Here is a 14777-nt window from a genome sequence, read left to right as displayed (position 1 = left end):
CTGCGTATAACTTGAAATTGTAACGTCAGTTCATGGTATATCCAGGATATACCATGACTGACTCATACCATATCCATTTTTTAATTTTTGACGTCAGAAGATACATTGCTTAATCAATAGTGGAACTATTTTATGTCACGTGAGCCATCCTTGACCAATCCCTGCACAGGAATTTTTTGATGAGGGATATAATGTAATATAATGTATTTGTACTGTTAAAATATTGTGCATACGTGGACATGTTCTTATCTGCTGTGTGCAACGAGATCTGGTAGCTGCAAGACTGGCATATGTTTGATTCACATTGTAGTAGCGCATGTTTTACATATTCATTATTTTCAAGACGTTCAAAATTCCTTACTTTCCTTTACTCTTTTTTTGGCAATTTCAAATTGAGAATTAAGCAGGTTAATAAAAACACAGCTTATGACCATTAGGATAATTAGCATGGTATAGGTTTGAAATAAGGAAAATCATTTCTTCATTGGGCCGGCACGGTGGTATAGTGGTTAGCACTGTCGCCTCACAGCAAGAAGGTCCTGGGTTCAAGCCCAGTGGCCGATGGGGGCCTTTCTGTGTGGCATTTGCATGTTCTCCCTGTGTCTGTGTGGGTTTCCTCTGGGTGCTCCAGTTTCCCCCATAGTCCAAAGACATGCAGTTTAGGCTAATTGGTGGCTCTAAATTGACTGTAGGTGGGAATGGTTGTTTGTCTCTGTGTGTCAGCCCTGCGATGGCCTGGCGACTTGTTCAGGGTGTACCTTGCCTCTTGCCCATAGTCAGCTGGGATAGGCTCCAGCTTGCCTGTGACCCTGTACAGGATAAGCGGCTTCAGATAATGGATGGATGGATTTCTTCATTGGCTGTGATTGTCTGAGTGTTATAGTAGTTAGCCACTAAAATTATCCATTTTGATGACATCAAGAAGTGAGTGTAAGACAAGTGGAAGTGGACAAATTGCCTAAAACCCAAGGGCATAGGTTTGGTATTAACATTGGTGGGGACATAAACCCAATGCCATCCTCCAGTGGCATCAACATTAGAGGGTCACAATATTTTGCTCCGTTGTGTTCCACCAAAAAAGTATCCATCAAAGTCCGGACTTTTAAAATCTGAAGTTCAGAACTGTAGTAATTCATGAATAATAATAATAATAATAATAATAATAATAATAATAATAATAATAATAATAATAAGCAATTCATTTGATTGATTACAAATCTTGCATGTGATGATTAACTCATTCTACCAATTTGCAAATGTGTTTTAGAAGTGAATAATGCGTTGACTGTCGGGAGGGTGTATGTTCCTTTCCCTCATAAATGTTTCCTGGAAACAGTGACTACTGTGAATAGAGCAGTTGGAGTCCAGGGAAGACTGGAGGACAACCAGGAGAGGTTGGTGGCAGCAGGATAGACTGCACCTGGGAGAGGCGGGTTGGTAACCCTACCCTTTAGTTTCCCAAGTGGAAACACCCAAAACCCACTACAATAAGGAAAAGAAAACAGCCCGAAGGCCCTCCGAGAGGCGGGATGGAAGAAGGGCCTACCAGGACGGATTTAACGGTAACAAACGCAAGGACAACAAATGAGATGAAAATTTTATGGAAGTGTGGGTGTGGATGGAAAAAAAACAACAACACTCAGAGGGCTTTGCATCCACATGGGAAGGGTGAAATATGGAGGTGTTAGCTGTAAGCAACCTTGCACTGCCCAAAGGGCAGGTCAGACAATTGGGATCCATGGCCAGGACGATAACCACAGCGCCAGTGGGCCCAACATTGTGGAGGCAGAGCAAGAGGAAAGGAGGGAAATGGAAGAAAGGGATGGCGAAACCCCCCAAGGAGTGGGCCCATTAGCACCCCCTAGTGAACCAAGACCGCTATCAAGCCAGAGAACCAGAAGCCTGAGGACCCCAGGCCGAAGGAATAAGATCAAATGGCCAAAGACAAATAACACACAGGAGTGGATCAAGTTAGATGAACACCTGAGCAACCTGCTACAGAAAGCCCTGCGTGGCCCAGTCTAAGCCAAGCTAAACCTGTTTGGGGAAATCTTGTATGAGGAGTGCAGCAGCAGGTATGGCGAGGTGACCTCCAGGGAGCCAGCAGCGAGGACAAAGGGAAGGAGGGAGAAAGAAATTGATGACCTGGTGGTGAGTAGAAGGCAGCTCTGTAAGCGCTGGAAGAAAGCAGAGGAGTCTGAAAAAGAAGGTCTAAGGCTCTGTGGGATGACATCTGAGGAAGGCTCGCTAACCTAAGGAAAGTGGAGCGCATCACACGAAGGAGAAGAAGAAGAAAGACAGAGCAAACTTCTTCAGGGACCCATTCCAATACGCACGTGGGGTCCTCGAGGAGAAGACCAGCAGAACCTTGGAAGCCTCCAAAGAAGAGCTTGAGGAATACATCCGCACACAATACAGTGACCCTGCCAGGAACAAGCCACTGGGCTCTCCCGGGTACGTTCCCAAACTCTCTGAACCATCATCCCTATTCGACACATCGCCACCCAAACTCAGCGAGGTCAGGCAAGTGATCCGACGAGCAAGACCTGCATCAGCACTGGGCCCAAACGGCATACCCTACAAGCTGTATAAGAACTGCCCAAGAGTGCTGAATATCCCATGGACCCTGATGAGGGTTGCCTGGACCAAGCAGAGTATTCCATCGGAATGGCAAAAGGCAGTGGCAGTCTACATTCCCAAGCAGCAAAACGCCAGGACCATCGACCAATTCAGAAGCATTGCCCTTTTTAACGTCGAAGGGAAGATCTTCTTTTCTGTGATGGCAAGAAGAGTGACCACCTACCTGATGGAGAATGATTACATCGATACCAGCTGTCAGAAAGCTGGAATCCCAGGGTTTCCTGGCTACATGGAGCATACTTCAATGATTTGGGAACAGATCCAGACCACCAAGAGAGAGAGGAAAGATCTGCACGTGGTGTGGCTGGATGTTGCAAATGCCTATGGGTCAGTATCACACCAACTCGTCACCTTTGCACTCAAGTTCTTCTGTGTCTCAGAAAACATCAAGGCCATGGTCAGGAAATACTTTGAAGACCTGAGAATGTGTTTCATGTTGAGAAACATCCCCACTGGCTGGCAACAACTGGAAGTAGGGATTACAATGAGGTGCTCCATCTCCCCAATCCTCTTCGTGGCAGCTTTTGAGGCCATTTTGATCGGGGCAAGGCAGGTGGTGGGTGGTGTCCGGATACCCACAGGCTGGAGACTGCCCCCTCTCAGGAGTTACATGGACAACATTACCTGCCTGCTACGAACTGCGCCATGTACATCTAGGCTCCTGAAAAGGCTGGACGAGCTGATTTTCTGGGCGAGAATGAAATTCAAGCCACAGAAGTCAAGGAGCATGTCCTTGCAGAGAGGTGAGCGCAATGATAGAGTTGCCTTCTCTATTGGTGGAGAAGACATCCCCTGCATCGTGGACCAGCCTATCCGAAGTCTGGGAAGGCAATATACATCCGACCTCTCAGACAAGGAGATGGGGAAACCCATTCTTTCACAGCTTTCAGAAGGCCTGGCTAAGATCAGCACAAGCCAACTACCTGGAAAGTATAAGGTGTGGTGTTATACCTTCACCCTGTACCCAAGGTTAATGTGGCCTCTGAAGCTGTGCAAAGTCCCTTCATCAGCCGTAAGTAAGATGGATGCCAAGGCCAACTCTTACATCCATAAATCGCTTGGGCTACCACGGTGCTTCTCAGCAGCAGGCCTGTCTGGGCATAATTCCCTCCAACTACCCCTGAAATCCATCACCCTTGGCTACAGGCAGGAGAAGGCCAGGCTGGTGATGGAGTTAAGGGACTCCTCGGACAGTGCTGTGAGAGATATGCAGGCCAATGTACCAACTGGAAGGAAGTGGAGAGCTGAGGAGGAAGTGCAGAAGGCGGTGAGCAGACTGCAATACCGGGAGGTGGTGGGAAGAGTCCAAATAGGGTGGGGAGGCCTTGATTGGCATGAGCCACCCACCCAATGGTCCAAGGCAACCAAGAAGGAGAGGAAGGATTTGGTTATCTCCGAAGTGACCAGGATGGAGCAGAAGGAGCACAGACTGAAGTCTGTAGCCCAGGCTCAACGGGGGAGATGGACCACATGGGAGGGTGTCATGAGCCGAGCGATCACCTGGGCAGACGTCTGGAAGATGCCACAAGCTCGCTTCAGTTTTCTCAACCTATGACACCTATGACACCCTACCCAGCCCCCAAAACCTCCACTAGTGGCTCGGAACTGAGCAAAGCTGTGACCTTTGTGGGACCACCAATGCCACTCTCCAACATGTCCTATCCAGCTGTAAAACTGCCCTGACCCAGGGTCGGTATAGATGGCGACATGACCAGGTGCTCAGGAAGCTGGCCGAGGTGGTCGAGGAATGACGGCAGGAGGCAAACTGTGACAGACCAAGAGGTATCCAGCAGAGCATCCACTTCCTCAGACAGGGGGAGGCTCCCCAAAACACCAGCAGGAGACCAGCTCCGAACCTTGTAACATCAGAGGTGGAGTGGAGCATGGAGGTGGACCTGGGAAGGCAGCTCCACTTCCCAAGGGAGATCTGCAGCACCACGTTACGGCCAGACATGGTGCTGTGGACACCAGTCGGAAAATCTGCTCTACTAATAGAGCTGACGGTGCCATGGGAAGAGGGGCTGGAGGTAGCCCATGAAAGTAAGAAGCCCAAGTACCTGGCTGCGGAGGGCAGGGAAGGTGGATGGAGCGTGAAGCTCTACCCAGTGGAGGTGGAGGTCAGAGGATTTATGGGAGGCTCCACATCACGCCTCCTGAAGGATGTGGGGTTGCAGGGAGCTAGACTCCACAGAGCCATGAGGGAGATTTCAGAGGAGGCAGAGAAGGCAAGTTTCTGGCTTTGGCTGAGAAGACGAGATAAGTCTTGGGGAGGTAACATCTAAGAAGGGTAGCTGCAGGGGGTGACAGGGAGACGTCCCTGGAACTGCCCTGCCACCAGGAGATGTTCTGGGATAAGGGGCAAAACATCAATGAGCGGTGGTCCCCAGCTGAGGACCAGCTGCATCACCGTGTGGTACGGTGCCTGCACCGTGTCCTGCTGCAAGACTCTGCAGCGCATCGTGAGAGCAGCTGAGAGGATCATTGGTGTCTCTCTCCCTTCTCTTATGGATATCTATAACTCCTGCCTCACCCGAAAAGCCATCAGGATTGCAGGTGACCCCACCAACAAATCTCACAGCCTCTTCAGCCTCCCGCTGTCGGGGAGGAGACTACGGAGTCTCCGGGCCAAAACCAGCAGGCTCAAGGACAGTTTCTTTCACCAGGTGGTCAAGAGGCTCAACTCCCTCCCTGTTCTGCCCCTCCTCCCCCCTCTGCCCCCTGCCACAGATTCTGCCCACACACACCCCTGCCCCCCCTTCAGCATCTGACATCATGTGACCCTCACAGTCTCCCCCCCAACACACCCACACACACTCTCAACATTCATTCACACACTGAACTCAGGGACTGCACATTTCACTTTACCTTGCTCATTTGCACTATTCCACACTACCTCACCTTAACAGCTATTAGTTTATTGTTTGTACTGTTTATTTCATGTCCCTTTGCTCCAATTTATATATATGTATGTGTGTGTGTGTATGTGTGTATGTATGTATGTGCGTATGTATGTGTATGTATATGTATACCTGTGAGTGTTTAGTCTCTATTTTCTTATCTAGAGTGTTTATACTGTTTATATTGTTTATATCAGTTATTCATCCCCCTGAGGCTCCCATGTCTCTTAGATCTTCCAGCAGAGGTCTCCTCCATGTTCCCCGAACTCGTCTTAAGCTAAATGGTGACAGAGGTTTTGTGGTCGCTGGTCCTCAGCTGTGGAACCTTCTGCCTTCTGCTTCCTGACATTAGAAATGCCCCCTCTATTACTGTTTTTAAATCCAAGCTCAAGACACACCTTTTCACATTAGCATTCCCTACATTTTAACTGTTTTTGTTTTGTCATGTCAGAAATTAAGTGTTTGTCTTTTGTTGCTGGCGTTTAATTCAGTTGTTTTTGTTTCTTTATATATTTTATATCTATTTATTTTTACACTCTGTACAGCACTTTGGTCAATGTAAACTGTGTTTAAATGTGCTTTAGAAATAAATTTTACTTACTTACTATTCTATTTTTATTTATTGCATTGACTGTTTGCACCGTGGGTCAGAGAGGACTGAAATTTCATCTGTGCTGTATGTCGAGCATGTATAGCATATTTGACAATAAAGTTGACTTGACTTGACCCTGCAGCTACCTAGCTCCATGGTATGCGGTCTGGCCTAGGCCAGACTTAGGAAGTGGACGCCCCTGCCATGCACAGTCTGCCACGGGCACCGGTGCAGGTGTGACAGGCCCAGAGCCCAGCAGAAATACCATCTACTCTGTATAGAACAAAGCCACTAAAATGGATCCATTTTAATTACATCAAGAAGTGAGAGCAAGACAAGTGGAAGTGGACAAATTGCCTAAAACCGATTAATTAAGCCTAGCTAATGGTCATTTCTTACATGTGTTTTGGGTCAGTTTCTCTTCTCCTGCTGTTCTTTTTGCGTTTTTCAGCCTCGGAGAGAACTGAAGACGTCACTGTTTCTTCAAGCTTTTCCATGCTCTATTTCTTTCTTTTCGTTCCTTTTAACACCGCAAGGGGGCCCACTGCGACTGCCTAATAAAATTTGTGCCCAGTGATAGTGAAGTGTGCGTTTTTTGTTTACTCTATTTATTTTAAAGCTCTTGGATCCCTGAAGGAAGAAACGGCCCTGAAGAGGATTCTATGTTTCAAAGCCTAAATGTTCTGCTTGCACTGCTCCTCATGTGTGTAATCTGCATGCAGTGATCTTTTTAAAATGATTTAATATCTTCCAAGCCACCTTCAAAGGCAAATCACACGGTGTAATGAATGTATGATGGTCTATTAGATTTTTCCTGACGTACATGTAACGTTACAGTGTTTTTGAATGTTGTTACAAATGACTCGTGTGATATTACACATGTGCCGCACAAGTGTGCAGATAGAGGTGTAATATGAGGCTCCTGTTTTGCTGCACTGAAATTGTGCAGTACTCGCTGAGGATGCGTAAACTTACTATTGATGAAAAAAGTAAACATACATCAAGTTATTAATTTAAGTCAAGCTAAAAAGTGCGGCAGCTCATATACTGGTGTGTGTGTGTGTGTGTGTGTGTGTGTGTGTGTGTGTGTTAACTATCTCAATTTCATTTACTTTCTTATATCATGTACATATAATTTAAAGTACAGCCAACTTATAAGGTAACCAAACTAAAACTTACCTTATTGTCCAAAAGGCACTTGCTCAGAAATACAGACAAATTTTTGCAAAGATACAGTCGGCAGGATTTAAAGGTTTTGATAGCGCCCCTCCCCCTTCGGTCCCGACCCGCCCAGTCTGTGTTAGACTGAGTTCGTGTAACGGAGGTATTTCCGAGAAATCATACCGCACACTCTAAACAAAGCCAGTCTCCATAACACACGTTATCTGGACCGCCGCCTCTGCTGACTGCTGAATAAATGACGCTCGTGTGTGTGTGTGTGTGTGTGTACAGTTGATGCGGAGGCATATCTCTCCAAAATCCCAGTATATTCATCAAGGCAATATCTGTGTGTGTGTGTGTGTGTGTGTAATACCATTTGATGAATTTACTTTCAGCATCGATTCTAATCATCCTCTCTGTACTTCGAACAGCAGATTGTTTATCAGTGTTACCTTTTAACATGATACAAAGAGAAACCTGCAGTCTGCAGGGTTTACTTTCACTTTCACAGGCGTCCCCACCCCAAGGCAAGGCAAGGCAAGTTTATTTATATAGCACATTTCATACACAATGGCAGTTCAATGTGCTTTACAGAAGCAAAAACAAAAACAGTAAACAATAGAGAAATAAAATTACATAAAATAATTTTATTTTTAATCTAAAACAATTAATTAAAAGAATTAAAAGAAAATAATAAGAATTAAACAACAGTAGAACTAAAATAATAAAATGCCAAAAAGAAAAAAGGAGAAAAAGAAACCAGCGGAATAAAATAGAATAAAATTAAAGTAAATTTAAAACATGCAGAGAAAGTAAAGATTATAAAAAATGTAAAAATATTAATTATTTAACAGAAAGCATCTGAAAACAGCTTGGTCTTTAACCTAGATTTGAAGCTGCCAACAGCAGGAGCATTTTTAATGTCCTCTGGCAGTTGGTTCCATAGATGTACTGTATAGTAGCTAAAAGCTGCTTCACCACACTTTGTTTTAACAACTGGTTTTACTAGTAAATTTTTCTGTTGCGATCTGGTAGATCTGATTGGGTTAGGCCGCTGCAACATATCAGAGAGGTAATTGGGCCCTGTACCATTTAGAGATTTATACACCAGCAGCAATGCTTTAAAGTCAATTCTGTAGCTTACTGGAAGCCAGTGAAGGGACCTTAGAATTGGGGTAATGTGCTCTGTTCTTTTTGTTCGTGTGAGAACCCTCGCCACTGCGTTTTGAACCAGCTGAAGTCGTTTGATGGTCTTTTTTGGCAGGCCTGTGAAAAGGCCATTGCAGTAATCAACCCTACTAGAGATGAAGGCATGTATTAGTTTTTCCAGATCATTTTTTGACATAAGTCCTCTTAGTTTGGAAATGTTTTTTAGGTGATAAAATGCCCACAGTTACAGTTTGTGTTTTCTCCTCTGTAACGGAGGTCTTTCCATGACGCTCGTGTGTGTGTGTGTGTGTGTGTGTGTGTGTGTGTGTGTGTGTGTGTGTGTGTGTGTGTGTGTGAGACTCAGGGGCGCAGATACGTTTTTTGAACTGGGGGGGACAAAGCTGCCAGCAAACCAACCCCACCCCCACCATGTGTTGTGCGAGGAAACCGCTAAGTTCCAACTGTTAACCATAGCGAGAGGCTGGGCTACGTGTGTGTGTGTAAAGTGTAAACCAGTGCATCCTGACTTTCTAACTATGCCTGTGTGTTGCGTGAGCGGCAGCCAGTCAACAACTCTTCGCAAAGTTTCCTTATGAAACAATATGCCCGCTGAAATTATGGCAGGGAATGCCAGATTAAACATTAAAACTGCCTTCTGAGCACTGTATCTACAGGCTGCCACCGAAAGAAGGAGGCTACCAGAAAGGCATCTCTACTCCGTACGATTTTACTTTCACTACGACATTACTTTGAACAGACTATCAAAAAATTGCAAGGTGATATGATAAAGTAAGGCACAGTTTACTTACAGTCGTTGTTTTTTGAAAAAACGATGCAATCGTTTTCTGCCTTTTCGGTTTGGCACCCTTCAGCATGCCGTGTTGGGGTCCTGAACTAGGAGCTGTCCCCGATATGCCTGTCAAACTTCTTGTGGGTAACCATAGCAACCAAGCTCGAGCTCACAACCTGTGCAGTCTGCGCAGCTCAACCAACCGAATATCAGTCTTTGTTTTGTTTTATGTGAGTTGTTGCAACTATGTATGTACTGCTGTGCACCTCAATAAACCGAATGGTAATTAGTCTTTTGATTTTTCCGTGAGGTTTGCCTTATGAAAAGAAAGACAGCATAGACGTTTTTTCCTCCCTATAAGTGGGGGGGAACGAATGAGGTGAATTTAAATCTGGGTGGGATGAATCCCACCCATCCCCCCCTCTATCTGCGCCCGTGGTGTGTGTTTGTGTGTGTGTACAGTTGATGCGGAGACATATCTCTCCAAAATCCCAATATATATTCATCAAGGCAATATCTCTGTGTGTGTGTAACATTTGATGAATTTACTTTCAGCATCTATTCTAATCATCCTCTCTGTACTTCAAACAGCAGATTGTTTATCAGTGTTACTGTTTAACATGATACAAAGAGAAACCTGCAGTCTGCAGGGTTTACTTTCACAGGCGTCCCCACCCCACAGTTACAGTTTGTGACCTCTCTTTAGGACCGATGTTTTCTCCTCTGTAATTCATAATGCTCTCTGGAAAGGCTGGAAATGGGGGGAACACTCAGTTAATTTCCAGATGGTGGACTGTAGAACCATGAAATAAAATGTATTCAAGCTTGAAAAAAAAAAAATATATATATATATATATATATATATATATATATATATATATATATATATATATATATATATATACACACACAGTGGTGCTTCAAAAGTTTGTGAACCCTTTAGAATTTTCTATATTTCTGCATGAATATGACCTAAAACATCATCAGATTTTCACACAAGTCCTAAAAGTAGATAAAGAGAACCCAGTTAAACAAATGAGACAAAAATATTACACTTGGTAATTTATTTATTAAGGAAAATGATCCAATATTACATATCTGTGAGTGGCAAAAATATGTGAACCTTTGCTTTCAGTATCTGGTGTGACTCGCTTGTGCAGCAATAACTACAACTAAACGTTTCCGGTAACTGTTGATCAGTCCTGCACACCGGCTTGGAGGAATTTTAGCCCATTCCTCCGTACAGAACAGCTTCAACTCTGGGATATTGGTGGGTTTCCTCACATGAACTGCTCGCTTCAGGTCAATCCACAACATTTCCATTGGATTAAGGTCAGGACTTTGACTTGGCCATTCCAAAACATTAACTTTATTCTTCTTTAACCATTCTTTGGTAGAACGACTTGTGTGCTTACGGTCGTTGTCTTGCTGCATGACCCACCTTCTCTTGAGATTCAGTTCATGGACAGACATCCTGACATTTTCCTTTAGAATTCGCTGGTATAATTCAGAATTCATTGTTCCATCAATGATGGCAAGCCGTCCTGGCCCAGATGCAGCAAAACAGGCCCAAACCATGATACTACCACCACCATGTTTCACAGATGGGATAAGGTTCTTATGCTGGAATGCAGTGTTTTCCTTTCTCCAAACATAACACTTCTCATTTAAACCAAAAAGTTCTATGTTGGTCTCATCCGTCCACAAAACATTTTTCCAATAGCCTTCTGGCTTGTCCACATGATCTTTAGCAAACTGCAGACGAGCAGCAATGTTCTTTTTGGAGAGCAGTGGCTTTCTCCTTGCAACCCTGCCATGCACACCATTTGTTGTTCAGTGTTCTCCTGATGGTGGACTCATGAACATTAACATTAGCCAATGTGAGAGAGGCCTTCAGTTGCTTAGAAGTTACCCTGGGGTCCTTTGTGACCTCACCGACTATTACACGCCTTGCTCTTGGAGTGATCTTTGTTGGTCGACCACTCCTGGGGAGGGTAACAATGGGCTTGAATTTCCTCCATTTGTACACAATCTGTCTGACTGTGGATTGGTGGAGTCCAAACTCTTTAGAGATGGTTTTGTAACTTTTTCCAGCCTGATGAGCATCAACAACGCTTTTTCTGAGGTCCTCAGAAATCTCCTTTGTTCGTGCCATGATATGCTTCCACAAACATGTGTTGTGAAGATCAGACTTTGATAGATCCCTGTTCTTTATATAAAACAGGGTGCTCACTCACACCTGATTGTCATCCCATTGATTGAAAACATCTGACTCTAATTTCACCTTCAAATTAACTGCTAATCCAAGAGGTTCACATACTTTTGCCACTCACAGATATGTAATATTGGATCATTTTCCTCAATAAATAAATGACTAAGTCTAATATTTTTGTCTCATTTGTTTAACTGGGTTCTCTTTATCTACTTTTAGGACTTGTGTGAAAATCTGATAATGTTTTCGGTCATATTTATGCAAAAATATAGAAAATTCTAAAGGGTTCACAAACTTTCAAGCACCACTGTATATATATATATATATATATATATATATATATATATATATATATATATATATATATGCCTGGGGGCTCTCCCAAGTTCTTGAATTGACTTTTCTTGATGATCCCCTCAAGGCTGTGGTAATCCCTGTTGCTTGTGCACCTTTTCCAGCCAGCCTTTTCAGCAATGCTGAATGGCCAAAAGCTTGTGGACACCTGATCATCACATCTATATGTGCTTGCTGAACATTCCGTTCCAAAGCTCTGAGCATTTAAATTGAGTTGGTCCCCTGTTTCCACTGGATTTTGGAACATGACTGTGAGGATTTGTGCCCATTCCGCCACAAGAGCATTAGTGAAGTCGGGCACTGATGCTGGGTCAGGAGGTCTGGAGTGCAGTCAATGTTTCGATTCATCACAAAGGTGTTCAGTGGGTTTGAGGTCAGGTCTCTGTGCGAACTACTTGAGCTCTTCTGCAACCTTGGCAAACCATGGCTTTATGGATCTTGCTTTATCATGCTGGTAGAAGTTCATGCCAATTGAACTGTGGGTGGTAAAAGAGAGCAACTGGACTTGCTTGAAGATTCTTGAAGACGTTTCACCTCTCATCCAAAAAGCTTCTTCAGTTCTGTCTGACTAATAGGGAGTATCAGGTATTTATCCTCTCATGGATAAATAAGGTGTCATTATCCTGTTGGTGTGGGTCACTGGGGGCTGGGTGTGAATGGCCTAGAGAGTCGTTGGGGTGATCAAAGGATTGTTGGTTCTCTCTGTCCTCCTGTGAGTCACTGAAAACAGCTGAGATTTGGTGTGCATTCAGTTGTCTGGGAAGTGTGCCAAGGACCGCATTGTAGGTGGCTGATAAATGATGTCTTAAGGCCAATTTATGCTGACAACCCAGTCCTCACAGACGGTGTCGCAGATAGCGTCTGCGTAGCCCCCCCCACCTTCACAGACGCTCTGCGCGCACCTCCCAAAAATTGTGACCACCGCAGAAGCCTCGCAGACAGCGTCGCAGACAAGAGGACTCTGATTGGTCCACTCTACATCCGCTGTACATGCACTTCCGCTTCCCTACTTTCCCGGTTTGGTTTGTTTTCACGACCGCCATTTTTAAAAACATGAGCGAAGATGGAGCAGCATGAAGAGCGGTTGATCGAGGAAGTGAGGAAGTACGTACATCTATACGACTCCAGTTCTAGTCATTATAAGTAACCGGAGGATAAACACTCCACTAACCACACCCACCAACTACTCCTAGCGATTTCGCGCCCCCTTGCGTTGTAGCGGTGAATAACATCACGCACGCCTATTACTCCCCACTCAACGATAAATTACAACTGTCTGCGAAAAGCTGTCTGCAAAAGCCTTGTTGCAAGAGCATGCAGAGGCCTTTAGACCACCACCTCTGTTCAGTGATGGCCGTTCCAGGTTGACAAAAATGGCTTCTTTAACTCCTCGCTCATACCAACGATCCTCTCTGGCTAGAATGCGTACGTTGCAATCCTGAAATGAGTGTCCTTTGTTGATAAATACCTGATACTCCCTATTAGTCAGACAGAACTGAAGAAGCCTTTTGGATGAGAGGTGAAACGTCTTCAAGAATCTTCAAGCAAGTTCAGTTGCCCTCTTTTACCACCCACAGTTTACTACAACCTGGATGACTGAGAATCTTCACATTCATGCCAACTGGTTCCAGTGACGTGAAATTGTAATGCTATAGCATACAAAAAACATTCTAAACAATTGTGTGTTTCCAACTTTGTGGCAACAGTTTTTGTAAGGCCCACATGTGGGTGTTATGATCAGGTGTCCAGAAACATTTCAGTCCTTCTAACAGCCAGGGGAGTTGCAGTATGGAGGAGCAGACTTTAATGCCCACAAGGACGATGCACTACTTGTAGAGTGGCATATCCTGGTAGGAGCTGGTTGTCAGATCAGCCTGTCTCTCAACGTGACAAATTATCAAATCCAAAGACATGCGATTAGGTTAACATGGGGCAGCCATGGCCTGAAGGTTGGGCTGAAGTGCCCTTGAGCAAGGCACCTAACCCCCAGCTGCTTCCCGGGCGCTGCAGCATAGCTGCCCACTGCTCTGGGTATGTGTGTGTGCTCACTGCTCACTTGTGTGTGCCTGTGTGTGTGTTCACTGCTTCCTATGGGTTAAATGCGGAGGAGGAATTTCACTGTGCTTAAGTCTATGCTTGAGTGTACGTGTGATAATTAAAGGCTCCTTGTCTTGTCAAATCTCACCTAGTGATTTTGGTGAAAGTTTTGCCATGTGCACATATACGCACAACATGATACCTAGGTGAGTTTGGTACTGACACTGGTAGATGGAGTGAAACAGAAAAACTTATACATTCTTTGTTGCCTATAACAGAAATTGGATAATATGTTCAGGTGTGACGTTCCATTATGTACTTTCTCCCCTTTATTTTTAAAGTAGGAGAAATAAAATAGTATTGACACAAACTGTTATAAATGTTCTAAAGTCGCATGTAAATAGCTACAAACATAAAAATAGATAAAATTTATTCAGTCTGAAAGGGTTAATTAATTCAAATATAAAGGATATATTGTCACTAGGTTATGTGGAAAATATTTATTGAAAGTTAATTTTGACTTTAAAGGATAATTTACAGATTTTCAAGACACACAGTCAAAGCGTATTTAAAAGATCACTATAACAAAAACAACCAACCAACCATTTACCTAATGCTATGACTTGCTTAGTGGTACATCAGTAGCTGTAGGCTATATTTAAAGGGGAACTGAAGGCGAAATTTTTTATTATCAAAATTCTATTTCTCATTTTATTAAATGTAGGAATGCATTTCTGACAGCTATTTTGTCACTGCTATAGCAAGTTATGAGTGTTTGAAGTATGCAATGTAATATATCAGTCTATATTTCAAAGCAATGGCCGTAAGCAAGATTTGCCGAGACCTGTGTGAGACTTCGTAGGACAGAAATAAAATATACAGCGGAAATCAAAGTGACCACCATCTGCCAACGTTGTCAAAAGACGCGCGTCCCCTCCTTCGAAT

The 14777-nt window shown here is 44.1% G+C and overlaps 1 protein-coding gene across 3 annotated transcripts in view; it reads right to left on the bottom strand.

Annotated features, from left to right (window-relative positions):
* Positions 1-9300, bottom strand: part of gbp1 (guanylate binding protein 1) — a 40885-nt gene extending 31585 nt beyond the window's left edge. Inside the window, exon 1 of one of the 3 annotated variants that reach the window (XM_060906085.1) lies at positions 9249-9300. The gene's annotated coding sequence lies outside the window, so the exon portion shown is untranslated. Of the gene's footprint in view, positions 1-7308; positions 7388-7663; positions 7686-9248 lie in introns of those variants that run through there. The other 2 variants (XM_060906087.1, XM_060906086.1) reach the window with 2 other exon arrangements.
* Between the last annotated feature and the right edge of the window lie 5477 nt (positions 9301-14777).

Source organism: Neoarius graeffei, chromosome 23, assembly GCF_027579695.1.
Source record: "Neoarius graeffei isolate fNeoGra1 chromosome 23, fNeoGra1.pri, whole genome shotgun sequence".
NCBI lineage: Eukaryota > Metazoa > Chordata > Actinopteri > Siluriformes > Ariidae > Neoarius > Neoarius graeffei.
This window is presented reverse-complemented; position numbering and strand designations above follow the sequence as displayed.